A 13,475-nucleotide genomic window follows, 5' to 3' on the forward strand; every position below is an offset into this window, starting at 1 on the left:
AAGTTAGACATATAGACCAGTGGAACAGGACTGAAAGTCCAGAAAAAGACCCACACATCTATGGTCAATTGATTTTCAACAAGGGTTCAGAGTCCATGCAATGGGGAAATTATGGTCTCTTTAACAAATGGCATTGGGAGAACTGGATATTGACATGGAAAAGAATGAAATTAGACCCCTGCTTCACACCATTTACCTGGATGGAGGACATAAATATAAGAGCTAAAAGTATAAAACTCTTAGAAGATAACACAAGGGCAAATCTCTGTGATTCTTAGGTTCTCAGATTCTTAGCTATAACACCAAAGCACAAGCAACAAAAGAAAAACTAGATAAATGGGACTTCGTCAAAATTTAAAACTTTTATGCATCAAAGGATATTATCAAGAAATTGAAAAGACAACCTATAGAATTGGAGAAAATATTTGGAAACCATGTATCTGATAAGTGTTTAATATCCAGATTATATAAAGAACTCGTACAACTCAACAACAAAACGACAAACCACCCAATTTTAAAATGGGCAAAGGACTTGAATAGACATTCCTCTGAAGAAGATACACAAATGGCCAGTAAGGCCATGAAATAGTCAATATCATTAAGGGCATGCAAATCAAAACCATAATGAGATACCATTTCACACTCACAAAGATGGCTGTAATCAAGAAAAGGAAAATAAATGTTAGAAGGTAGAAAAATTGGAACCCTAGTGCATTGTTTTGGTGGGAATGTACATGGTGCAGCCACTGTGGAAAACAACATGGCAGTCTTCAAAAAGTTAGATATAGAATTGACATAAGACCCAACAAATTCACTTCTCGGTATGTACCCAGAGAAGGTGAAAACAGTGTCGCAGACAGACGCCTGTACACCTGTGCTCACGGCAGCACTATTCACAACTGCCAAGAGGTGGAAACAACCTCTGGATCCACCAACACTGGATGGACAAACACCTCGTGGGTAACACACACCACGGAACGTTAGTTGGCCGTCAGAGAAAATGAAGTTCTGGAACACTCTGCAACAGGAAAGAACTCTGAAAACATTATGCTCAGGGAACAGCCAGACACATGAGGACAAATATTGCATGATGTCACTTAGAAGCGATGCCTAGAAATACCGAATTCACAGGCAGAGAGTAGATTAGCGATGATGAGGAGAAGGCGGGAGAGGGGCTATGGATAAAACGACTTTCAAAACGCACGTTGTGTCTAAGGAGCCCCGAGCTCGGTGGCCCTTAGAAACCACAGCTGCAACAGCCCCGTCGCTGTCTTCTTGTTGTCTAACCACGTGCCGGGCGTGAGGTGTAAAGGCCGATTTAGTATTTGATGAAATTCCAAAAAAGGGCAAAAGAATAAAAAGAAAAGCAGGTGGCCCAAAAGATAAATGAGAAAACAGGGAGTCTAGTGACAAAGTTAGCTCTCTAGGTGTTTGTTCAGAGCTCACATCGCCTCCGAGAACAAGGAGAGGAAGGCGAGGACTGAACCCGCGGCAGCACAGCTCACTAAAAATGCAGAGCGCCTCTGACGCCGGTACAGCAATCTGTTTTACATAAAAAGAGCCTTTTTTGGGGATAGATTTTTTTGGCAAGGATTCTTTTGTCAAAAAGATATTAGATTTATACTAAAAAAAACCCAGTACAATGCACAGATAGTAGTGTCCATTTTGTTGGGGATATCTATGCTCATTTTTTCAATTAGAGAAGTTGGAGGTTTACAGAGAAATCTTGCAGAAAGCACAGAGTTCCCATTTTACCCCCCAACCTCACCCCCCATTTTTAGCATGTTGCACTAGCCTGGTGCCTTTGTTACAACTGATCAAACATTATTATAATTGTACTATTAACTATAGTACAAGGTTTTCATTGTGTTGCAAGTCCTCTGGGCTTTTTTTAAAAATTTTTACTCTATAACAAATATACAACTTAAATTTTTCTCCGTTAACCACATTCAAATATATAATTCAGTGGTTTCAAATGCATTCACAATGTTGACTACATCAGCCCCTTAGATTACCAAAACTTTTCTATTACCCCAAGCAGAAATTCTGTATCAACGAAGCGTGGAGTCCCCTCGCCTGTGCCCACCCCGTCTGGGACCTGTGCTCTAGTTCCAGACGCTCTGAATTTGCTTATTGTTTCTAAAAAAATAAAGGTACAGAGGATGCAGCTGCACGTGGAGGGCTGAGATTCGAACCCAGGGCAGGCCCGCCTAAGGGCCTGGGCGACCCGGAGGCCGAGCAGGACCAGGCCAGGCCGGGAGGGCTGGGGGCCCGCGCGCGCGTCCCTCGTGGGTCTCCTGCCCTGAGTGGCCCACAGGACCGAGCCCGGCCCGGCATCTTTAGGGGGGTCTGGGCGTGGGAGGGGGCGCCCGAGGGCAGGGCGGGCGCGAGGAGGGGCCGCGCAGCACTGCGGGGAGCGGGAGGGCCCGGGTCGGGAGCACCGGGGAGGTGGAGGGCGGTGGGGGGCAGTGGGGGGGTGCTGGGGGAGCTGGGGGGCGGCGGGGGCTCCTACCGCCCGGGCCCCTCGGGTTGGAGCAGATCCCCGAGGCAATGCGCCCGCGGCAGGGGCGGGGTTGCGGGGTGGGGAGGGTCCTGGCGCGTGGCTCGTGGCCGGAGGCGCCCGCGGGAGGCCGGCGGGGCAGGCGCAGGGCTGCGTCCTCGGGGAGCCCCAGGGCGAGGCGGGGCTCCGGCAGGAGAAGGAGGGGGCGCGGGCGGGGCTCGTGAGCCGCGCGGGGAAGGGGCGCCGGGAAGGGGGTCCGCAAGCTTCCTGGGAACGGACCGCGCAGCCCCCTGCGCCCGAGGAGCCACTGCGGACCCAGGCGGCAGCGGCACGTGGGGCCCAGATGCCAGGGGCGCCCAGGGCCAGGGCGAGGCGCCGGGTTGACCCGGGAAGGCAGGTGCCGAGGGAGCCCAGGTTTCAGATGAGCACCCACAGGTCTGGCCAAGCTTCACCGCGGCACCAGGACGCGGGCAGGGGTCCGCGGGGCCCTCGGGGCTGGCCGCGCCCGGGACGGGCACTGCGGCTGCTCCTGCTGAGGCCGCCCCCAGCCGGGGGGCCCTCGCTGCCCGACCCTGTCCAGCTGTCCCCTCCCGCGGTGTCTGCGCGTCCACGCACCCACCGCATCTCCTAATCATCTAACCTCCAGCTGCCCGGACCCCAGACCCGAGCCGGGCCACACAGCCTGGGGGACACCCGGCCAGGGGCCTGCAGCCCAGCTGCGAGGAGCCGTCAACAGAAAACAACCTGGGGGGGGGGTGTAAAATGTTGTCCCTTTAGGAGGAGTCGAGGAGTCGTTAAACTGCCTCCTCTCAGGTCGAGGAGGGCAGGGCCACGGGGGAGGGAGGGAGCCACCGGGAGCCGGCGCCCGGCGCTGACACAGGGGCAGCCCCTTCCCCGCTCGGGATTCGCCTTCCGGGAACTACTGTAACCAGGGGGGACACAGGGAGGGGGTGACAGAGACCCCGAGAGGACGCCCACGCCACGCTGGGGACACTGAAGGCGGCGGGAGGCCAGGGGAAGCAGGAGGGTCCCTGTGAGGTAGACGGCGGCCCTGGGCCTGGGGAGAGGCCCTGGCGGGGGAGGCCCTGGGGGAGAGCCTGGCTGTCCCGGGCGGCACCCATCCGTCACCTCTCCTCCCCCACGACCTCTGAGAGCGGCATTCGGCTCGTGTCTCCCTGAAATCAAGGGAAACGTTCACGCTCACTGGCAGCGGCAGTTCAGCCCAATTTAAAAACGAGCAAAAGACCTGAACCGACCTGTCCCTGAAGAAGATAAGCAGATGGCAGATAAGAACACCATTAGCTATTAGGATAATGCAAATAAAAATCACAGCGCTGCCTCTCCGCTGAGAGGGGCTAAAATGCAGCCACCATCCAGCAGTCCACCGCGGCCAGGACCCCGCGCGGCTGCAGCCCTCACCCCGCCTGGTGGGGAGGCCAGCTGAGCACACACGGACCTCGCGTCGTGGCCGTCCCACTCCTCCACATTTGCCACAGAGAACTGGAAACTGGGGTTGAAAACTTGGAGAGGATTATTGATCACACTGTTAATTAGAATCGCCCCAAATTGGCACCAGCCTATTTTTCCCTCATCAAGCGAGTGGATAATCCACCTGGGGTACACCCATGCAACGAATGCTGGTCGGCAATAAAAAGTAAACTATCAATCCACACAACAACGTGGGTGACGCGCAATGCGTTAAGTGAAAGAAGCCAGACCCAAGAGGTGACAGCGGCAAGATTCCATTTTTGTGCCATTCTGGAAAACATATGAAACAGCTTTCAGGGGCAGGGAGGGGCGAAGCGATGGCAGCAGAGGGGCACAGGAGGGGCTGGGGATGAGGTGGCAATTGTGTTTGGCACTGTGGGGGAAGACTCACCACTTTAACCACAGCACTGTGCAAGACAAAGAACCCTGTTGTGCACAAATTAAATTAAAAGAAGAGCAGCGAGCTGCCAGGGGGGTGGGCGGTGGTCTGTGGCAAACAGCCCACTTGGCCACTCGGAAGGCGGATGGAAGGGGCTAGCCTGGGGACTTGGGGCCATGGCTTGCCTGGACACTGCGCAGTGGAAGACAGAAGAGCCACAGCCCCGTGCCGGGAGAGGGGTTCGTTCTCAAAGCGGCTCAAGACTAATTTACACACATGCTGTGGTCAAACCAGCAGGAAAAGAGATTGTGGGCACCGAGGGTGAAACTCCCTTGCAGTCAGGACATCTCAAAGAAGAAGGGAAAAGCTACCGAAGGGGCCCAGGTGCGGGCGGGGGCAGAGGGCCCGGGGAGGATGCCCGTTTTACCCTTGACTGCACAGGTGGACTTCCTAGTGCTGCACAGGGCCCCAAGCACCAACGCCCCACAGTGGGACCCGCCCGGGCCCCGTCTCTGGCTCTAAGTCCCTTCTCCAGAAGGACCCGGGGCTCCTCGGAGAAGTGGGTGAAGACAAGACAGCAAGGGGGGGCCAAGGACTGTGGAGCGTCTTCTGTGGTCATGAAGAGAGGAGCTGCTCAAAGGGGGGATGTCGACAGGACAGCGGAGGGAAGCAGACTTGGCCCAGTGGTTAGGGCATCCGTCTACCACACGAGAGGTCCGCGGTTCAAACCCCAGGCCTCCTTGACCCGTGTGGAGCTGGCTCATGCGCAGTGCTGATGTGCACAAGGAGTGCCCTGCCACGCAGGGGTGTCCCCCATGTAGGGGAGCCCCACACGCAAGGAGTGCGCCCCGTAAGGAGAGCCGCCCAGCGCGAAAGAAAGTGCAGCCTGCCCAGGAATGGCGCTGCCCACACGGAGAGCTGACACAACAAGATGATGCAACAAAAAGAGACACATCCCCGTGCCGCTGACAACAACAGAAGTGGACAAAGAAGAACATGCAGCAAATGGACACAGAGAACAGACAACTGGGGGGGAGGGGGAGGGGAGGTGAAGGTGAGAGGAGAAATAAATTAAAAATAAATCTTTATAATTAAAAAAAAAGACACCAGAGCCAAACTGAGCAAGCCCCAGAGTCACAGCTGTAGCCATTAGAGCAACCGACGAGATGCGGGGAGTGATGACCACAGCCCAAAGAAGAAGGTAAAGGCCAGGAGCCCACAGCAATGAAAAGTGAGTACCTGGTCGATGGCCTGGGCTTCCACTCTCGGAAGCTAATAAGGAGCAAATTAAATCCCAATAAATAGAAGGAAATAATAAAGACAAGAACGTAAATTAAAAACATAGACTATGGACCAAAAAGAAAGAAAAGCATCCAAGCCAAAAGTAGGTGATTTGAGAAGATTAACAAGACTGATAAACACCTATCAAAATTGGCCAAGAAAAAAAAAAGAGAGAAGCCAAAAATTGTATTAAGAATAAAAGGTGCTATCACTACAGCTCTAGACACAGTAATCTTATAACAAGGGACTCCAGCAAAGGACTTAGATAAAATAGAGGAAACGGACACATTCTTTGAAAACCACAGCCTAAAACTGACAAGAAACTGATAATCTAAAATCGCTGTAGTAATTAAAAACCTCTCCATAAAAATAGTGCATGCCACATGGCTTCTCTGGTAAATACCACCCAAATATTTAAGGAAGAAATAATACCAATCTTTCACAAACACCTCCAGAAAATAGAAGAATTAACATTTCCCTATTCATTTTATAGAATAAGCCTGACATGAAACAAAGAACATTTCAAGAAAAGAAAACCATCGATCAACATCCCTCATGAACCCAAAAAATTCTAACAAAGCATTAGCAGGTTGAATCCAATAGCAGAAAAATGGCCAAGGAGCCCCCAAAATGCAAATTTGGCTCCACATGGGAAAACTAACCAATGTAATTCACTTAATAAACAGAATGGAGAAAAATCATACAATCATCTAAAAAGGTAGAGGAATTTTTAAAAAGTCAAAAGTCAACTACTTTTGGGGTGTCCCCCACGTAGGGGAGCCCCACGCACCAGGAGTGTGCCCCATAAGGAGAGCTGCCCCGTGCAAGAAAAGCACAACTCACCCAAGAGTGGCACCGCACACACGGAGAGCTGACGCAAGAAGACGCAACAAAAAAAGAGACATGGATTCTTTGTGCCGCTGACAAGAATACAAGCAGACACAGAAGAGCCCACAGCAAATGGACACAGAGGGGGCGGACAGGCAGAGAAGGGGAGAGAAATAAATAAAAAATAAAACTTAAAAAATAAAAAAGTCAACATGCATGATAAAAATGCTCAGTCAACTAGAAATAGAAGGGAACTTCTTTAATCAAGGGCACCCCTAAAATATCTGCAGTGAACATCACATTTTAAAGAGAACTATTGAATAGTTTCTCACTAAAATCCGGAATAAGACAGGCGCATCCATTCTCCCCACTGCTATTCCACATTGTAGCAGAATACTGGCCAATGCATGCTGGCAAGAAAGGAAGTAAAAAGCATAAGGAAGAAGTAAAATTGTCTTTATTCACATGTGCTATGACTGTATGTAGAGAAATTTCTAAGGAAGCCACAAAAAAACTACTAGATCCAGCATGTGAATTTTTTAAGAATCCAGGATTGATAATCAGTATATAAAAACCAATTACATTTCCATCTGCTATTAACAAAAAATTGTAAAGCAAATTTAAAAATAAATTCTATTTGAATAAATTAATGAAAATGTAACACTCTAGACTGTAACTTATAAACCACTGCTAAGAGCTATTAAAGACCGACATAAATGGAGAGATACTCCATCTTCATAGATTGGAAAAGACCCAATACTGCCCAAATTGATTTATAGAGTAAATGCAATTCCCAAATAAAATCTCAGCAGGTGTTTAGGAAAACTAATGGGCACTTTCAAAAATGCATATGGAAATGCAGCGGGCCTAGGGAAGCCAAGACCATTTGAAAATAAAAGACTTCGAGGGCTCACACAACCTGATTTCTTTCTCTCTTTTCTTAACAGCTTTATTAAGATATAATTTACATACCATGAGATTTACCTTTTGCTTTTTTGAGATAGCGGGGCCGGGGATAGAACTCAGGATCTCGTAGGCGGGAAGCTGGCGCTGGACCACTGAGCCACACCAGCAGCCCCAATTCGGCTTTTTCATTTGTTTACTTGCTGTTTGTTGTTTTTAGGAGGCCCTGGGGACTGAACCGGGGCCCCCCATGTGGGAAGCAGGCGCTCAACTGCGTGAGCCACATCTGCTCCCAAAAGTTCACCCTTTTGAAGTTTACAACTCGGTGGTTTTTAGGAGTATCCGGAGTTGTGCCACCGCCACCACTATCTGATTTTAGGACATTTCATCACCCCAAAAAGAAACCTCTTGCCATGAGGAATCACGCCCATCCCTCCCTGCCTAGCCGGGGGAACCCCCGACTTTGTCTCCACGCCTCCGCCTGTTCCGGCGTTTCGTGTAAGTGGAGTCGTGTACTCCGTGTTCATCTGTGCTGGCCTCTGTCCCTCAGCGCTGCCGTCTTTGAGCCTCGCCATGCCGCAGCCCCTCTCAGCTGTCACTCCTATTTATTGACCAGTGACACCTGCTGAACCCCTGCACACAACTGCTTTCTGTTAATCCACTCATCTGCCGACGACCTTTGGCTGCTTCCACTTTTTGGTAATATTGGACACTGGTCCTAGGAGCATTGACATGGATTTTGTTTGGACATGTTTTCTGTTCTCTTGGACAACCTAGCAGTTGTATTGAGGCTTTTCCAGTACATACACAAGGGCTTTTTCTGGAGAAATGTCCATTCAGATTCCTTGTCTTTTATTTGGCTTTTCATTTTATTGTTGCATTGTAAGAGTTCTTTATATATTCTGGATACAAGTTCCGTATCAGATACATGATTTTCAGGTATTTTCTCCCATTCTGTCAGTTGTCTTTCCACTGTCTTCATTGGTCGTTGCTTTGTAGTACGTTTTCAAACTGGGAAGTACAAATATTCCAACTTTATTCTTCTTTCCCCAAATCGTTTTGAATAGGCTGGGTCCTTTGCATTGCCATGTGAGGTTTAAAATTAGCGTGCAATTTCTGCAAAAACCCAGGAGGGACTCGGCTAGGGCCGGCCGGACCCTTGCAGACCAGTGGCGGGGGGGGGCTGCCGTCTTCACAACGGCAAGTGTTCCCGTCCCCGTGCATGGACACCTTTCCATTGATTCACTGCTTGTTACCTAGTTAAATTTATTAACATACTTAATTTTCTGAGGCTATTTTAAGCATAGTTGGTTTCTTCATTTTACTTCCCATCATTCGTTGCTAATGTATAGAAATACATTGACTTCTGTGTATCACGCTCGTATCCTGCAACCCCTCTGAGCCCATGCATCAGGTCTAAGTCTTTCTCCCTGGATTTCTTTAGGCTTTTCTATGCACGAGGTCCCGGCACCTGCTCAACACTGACCTCCCCCATCAGATGCCTCAGGCTTCTTTTGCCTGCCCAGCTGCCTGCCTAGAACCTCCGCAGTGCTGAGCAGGAGCGGGACGCGCAGCCGTCCTCGGCATTTCCTGATCCTGGGGGACAGCGGCCAGTCCTGCGACCTTAAGTGTGACGTTAGTTGTGGGTGTTCTGAAGAGGGGTTTTATCGGGCTGAGGAAGGCGCCTTCTGTTCCGAGCTTGCTGAGTGCTGTGTGATGGAAATGTTTGGTATTTGGTTTGAGTGTTGGCTGCACAGGTGTATCTGACTGTTGGGACCCCTCAAACTCTACACTAAGATCTGTGCATTTTCCTGCATGCAGAACAATCTCAATAAAAACAGTAAAGGGCAATTTCAGAAGCAGACGCTGGGCAGTAAAGATGCCTCGGGCCCATCTGTGCACCGTGAGCTGCAGCCACGCCTGTGGGGTGAGCCCTGGAAAACAGGGTCCGCTGCCTGCCCGTGTGGGGGGACCGAGCACACAGCCAGCCCGCCGCCAGCCCAGCAGTCCTCCTCGCCAACGTCCTGCAGACCCCGTGGTGTGGTAAACTTCAAACACAGGCCGCTTCCCAATTGTCCAGCACTGAGCTCTTGCCCAGCACAGCAGAGGCAGGAGAGCGCCCGGACCGCACTCAGAGTTTGGGGTTGTTTCCCGTCAGCCTGCTCCTAAATGAAGAGAACCCCAAGTTTCTTCCTGATACGCAGCTCCCTCCTGGGGGGCACAGACCCAGCCTGCGGCCCCGAGCTCTGCGGAAGCTCAAGGCTGAGGTTCCTTCCCCAGTACACACCAGTGGGCCTCGAGCGCTGATCCCACTTTCTGTGAATTAGAGCCGTCGGCAGAAGCAAGAGAAAACGGTGACTTTTAACTGTGCACATTGGCTCCTTTTAGAGCCCCTGGGGACAGGATGGCTCATCTTCTCAAGTCCCCCGCGACGTCCCCCCACCTGGCTCAGGGGACCCCAGTGTTACCCGGGCGTCTCATTTAACCACACTCGCTCCTGCTCTCAGCTGGAAAACGAGCCCCCACCGCTGCCTCTCCCGCCGCTCCCCAACGCCCCCGTACCCGTGGGCCGCCGGACGCGAGAGCCACCTCGCCTGCCGGCGAAGGTCAGGGCCAGGGCCATGTGCGGCATCAGCCAGAGGCTCTGTGTCTGGTGCTCGATGATCTTGATCTCTTCCTTGTCCTTGGGCCCAAACCACCGCCGTCTGGGAGGAGCCAAGAAAACACAACGTTCACTGGCGGCCTCAGGACGACCCCATTTCCAGGGCTAGAAGTTCCAGCAGCCGCTGGCCTGTCGCGTGTATCAGAATGCCGAGCACATGCGAGCACCTGCGAGCACCTGAGCCTACAGAGGCCGGGGCGGCCACGGAGCTTCTGAAGGCAGCCGCGGGGAGCCTGCGGCACCGCCTTCCCGCCACCACTTTCAAAGCACCGCGCCACCTCGCCACGGGGGAGTTCTCACTCCTTAACGTTTACGCAGCCTTGCCAAGTTCCAGGGGCCCTGGGACCGTTAATTACAGGACATAATTAACAGGGCAGAGGCGACACCCTAGGACATACCTGAAGGGCAGCCTCCACCAGGAGGGCGACGCGGGCCGGTGCTCCCGTCAGTCCCACACATGGGTCGTGACTTTCCACCATCTGAGCCCTGGCGGTCCAGGTGGAAGAGGCTCCCCCACTGTGATCACCCCCCCCACCCTGGGTTCCAGCTGGAGGCAGCCTCCTCCACGGCTGGCCTCTAGTCACCGGGTGGTGGCGCAGGTGTCCTGGACACAGCAGCAGCCCCTCACCCCAGGGCAGCTGTGTCCAGGGAAGCCCAGGCTTCCTCGGGGCAGCAGACAGTGCTATGTGGGGTCGTCCTCCAGGCCAGCGCCCATGGACAAACTGCACAGCCTCCTCCGGCCACAGGCTCCCAAGAGCGGCGGGTGGCCTGCTCGTCCCTCTGCCCCAGCAGGCCGTGCCCTGCAGCGCTGCTCGCAGCAGCCTCTGGACACCCGAGTGTAACGTGGATTTCTGAGAGAACATGCCACACACATGCACACTCATACATACATGTGCATGTGTACATGTGTACACATATGCACACATGCCTACCCAGTGTTATGTTACCAAGCACACAGAGCAAACCTGTGTCATGGACACCAGTGAGGTCAGAGTGCCCATCAGTCCCTCAGAGAGCGCGAGTGACAACTTTTAAAATAATTGTATATTTGAGAGAGACTTCCTTAAAGGCAGTTTTCTATTTCAGTGTTCTTTTTATCTGTGATTAAAAGGACCCCAGAATCTCTTCATCTAGAATTCGCAGCCTGGCCCGCCCCGCGGGTGGGAAGCCGCCAGGTTCACACGTAGGCACCCAGCACACGCGCCCGGGCAGCCAGCGAGCAGGGCGAGCGCACGCATGTGGGCCCAAGAGGCACCTCCCCGGGGCACCGCCCGCAGCTCCCGCCCGGGGCTCTGCCTGCCCTCCGTCCACTCGCTTCCTTCCATCCCAAGGAGCGCTGCCCGCAGGCGTCATGGCCACAGCCGGGCTCCTGCTCACCCGGGCCAGCCCCCCACGAGCGCCCGCCGAGCTCAGGTAAGAGGCGGACGAGGCGGGGCGTGATGGGCCGGGGGCCGCACAGCCCCCCGTCTCTGTACGTGCCGCCGCAGCCCCAGCACAGGGGGCTACGGTGACCGCCACGGGCACGCCCGGCCACAGTTTGGCCGAAAGCAGTGGCAGGGCAATCTCGGCAGCACCCACGCGGCTTCCACCTCGGGGTGGAGCCTTGGCGTCGGCCTGGCGCGCGGCAGACACCCAGGGTACCTGCTGAGCTAAGGAAGGCGGAGCTTTGCGAGCGAGGTGCGCGGACGCAGGGCAGGGCAATCCGCTCCAGGCCGGGGGCCTCCTTGCCCCTCACATCTGGGCCCGACCTGCCGCGCCCAGTTGCCCAATTTCAGTACGATTTGCAGCAGTCCCGTTTCCTCTTCGAACCTTGCTGTTCAACTGGCGTGACGGGTGCAGAGCAGGAAGAGGCCAACGAGGGCCCACGGCACCTGCTCACTGTGCCAAAAGGAGTAAAGGTGCAGCAGGTGCACTGCCAAGCACCCAGACAATTTACAGAAATAACCCAGATTTCCATCCTTTCTAGAAAAATCAGAAGACCTAGCAACTCTGAACCCTGTTCCCACGGTGATGATCACTAAAGCGCAGAGGCTGCCCAGCCCTCCCACGTGACCGCCCCGCAGCCCCCGCAGCCCTGCAGCCCCCAATGCCCCCGCCACCCCGCAGGCCCCGCCGCCCCCGCCTCTGCTCACCACGGAGCACTGCAATTCCAGCCCCACTCCCCACGAGCTTTCCGGTTTGCTCACCAGGTGCTGAGCACGAGGGCAGCCAGGCCTGGATGCCCCAGCGCAGACCTGAGCTCCGGCCGAGCCTGCCGGCTCAGCAGGTGACCCCAGCGCTGTGCTGCTCCCCGCCCACCACATCTAACTGGGGCGTTTGGTGGCTCCGCCGAGGGTCCCCAGGCCCCTCCTTGCAGACTCCTTGAAGCAGAACGCAACCCAGTGAAGCGGGCGGGGGGGCGCGTCTCCCAGGGCCGCCAGCGCGTTCCTCCGCCGTGCGCTGCGTGGCCGCGGGCTGCCCCAGCGCGCACTGGGGTGCACTGGCCACTGCCTGGAGGACTCACAGTCCCCCAGGGCCCGGCCTGGCCTGGCACGAGTGCCGGAAGGACCGGGGGAGGACAACTGGCGGACGCCCCCAGAACCCCACTTGGCCATGGGGTGCAGGCTCCTCCCAGATGCACCGAGTGGTCCGTGGGCGCAGCCTGCTGTGGGCCAGGGAGACGCCTCGCAGGACCAAGGGGCCACCGGAGCGCGCCAGCCCCCTCGCCCCCAGCCCACCTGCTGCAGTCTTGTGGGGATCAGTGGGAAATGGGGGACAGAAGGCGGGTGGCGCCCTCACCCCTTCTGCCCCCTCTGGTCCACGACACTGGTGTCCCCAGTGTGGCTTGGGTGGGCCCCGCTGGCTGCCCCCCCTGCTGCCCCCCGCCTTCCGTGGGGAGCTGCTCTGAGGAGAGAGGCTCCTCCCGCCGCAGGAGCAGTGGTGGTCAGCCGGGGGTGGCCGGGCCCCACATGGCCTGGGCAGTTGGTGACGGAGCCTGGCCTCCGGTTGCGCCCGCTGCACCACCCCCTCCGCCACCCGCTCTGTGCGCTCAGGCCCGGGGAGGCCCCGCCCACCCTCCAGCGTCCTGGTGCTGCCCGCGGCCGAGGACAGCCATCCGTGGGGGGCTGTTTGTTGCTCCTCTTTCCGTGCCCTGTAAACAAAGCCCTCTGCCCGCCCTTCCCCTCCACCAGATTACTCGTTTCCTTCTGAAGTGCTCTAAAGGCTGTAGTTTTCTCTGTAAACTTCACTTTTACGTGAGCCCTGAAAAATCCCCACAGTCACTTAGCTCAATTTTTCCGCGGCCTTTAAAAACCAAAAGTGGCCCACGTGTGGCCTCACCCCGCGGGGAGGTACAGCTGAGGTCACGGGCGGGCTCTGGAGGGGCCACCTGAGGCTGCAGACCCGGAAAGCAGTTCCGGCGCCCACAGCTCAGAAGGAACAAAGGAAGCCTTGCT

Source organism: Dasypus novemcinctus, chromosome 17 (genome assembly GCF_030445035.2).
Source record: "Dasypus novemcinctus isolate mDasNov1 chromosome 17, mDasNov1.1.hap2, whole genome shotgun sequence".
In the NCBI taxonomy this organism is placed as follows: Eukaryota; Metazoa; Chordata; class Mammalia; order Cingulata; family Dasypodidae; genus Dasypus; species Dasypus novemcinctus.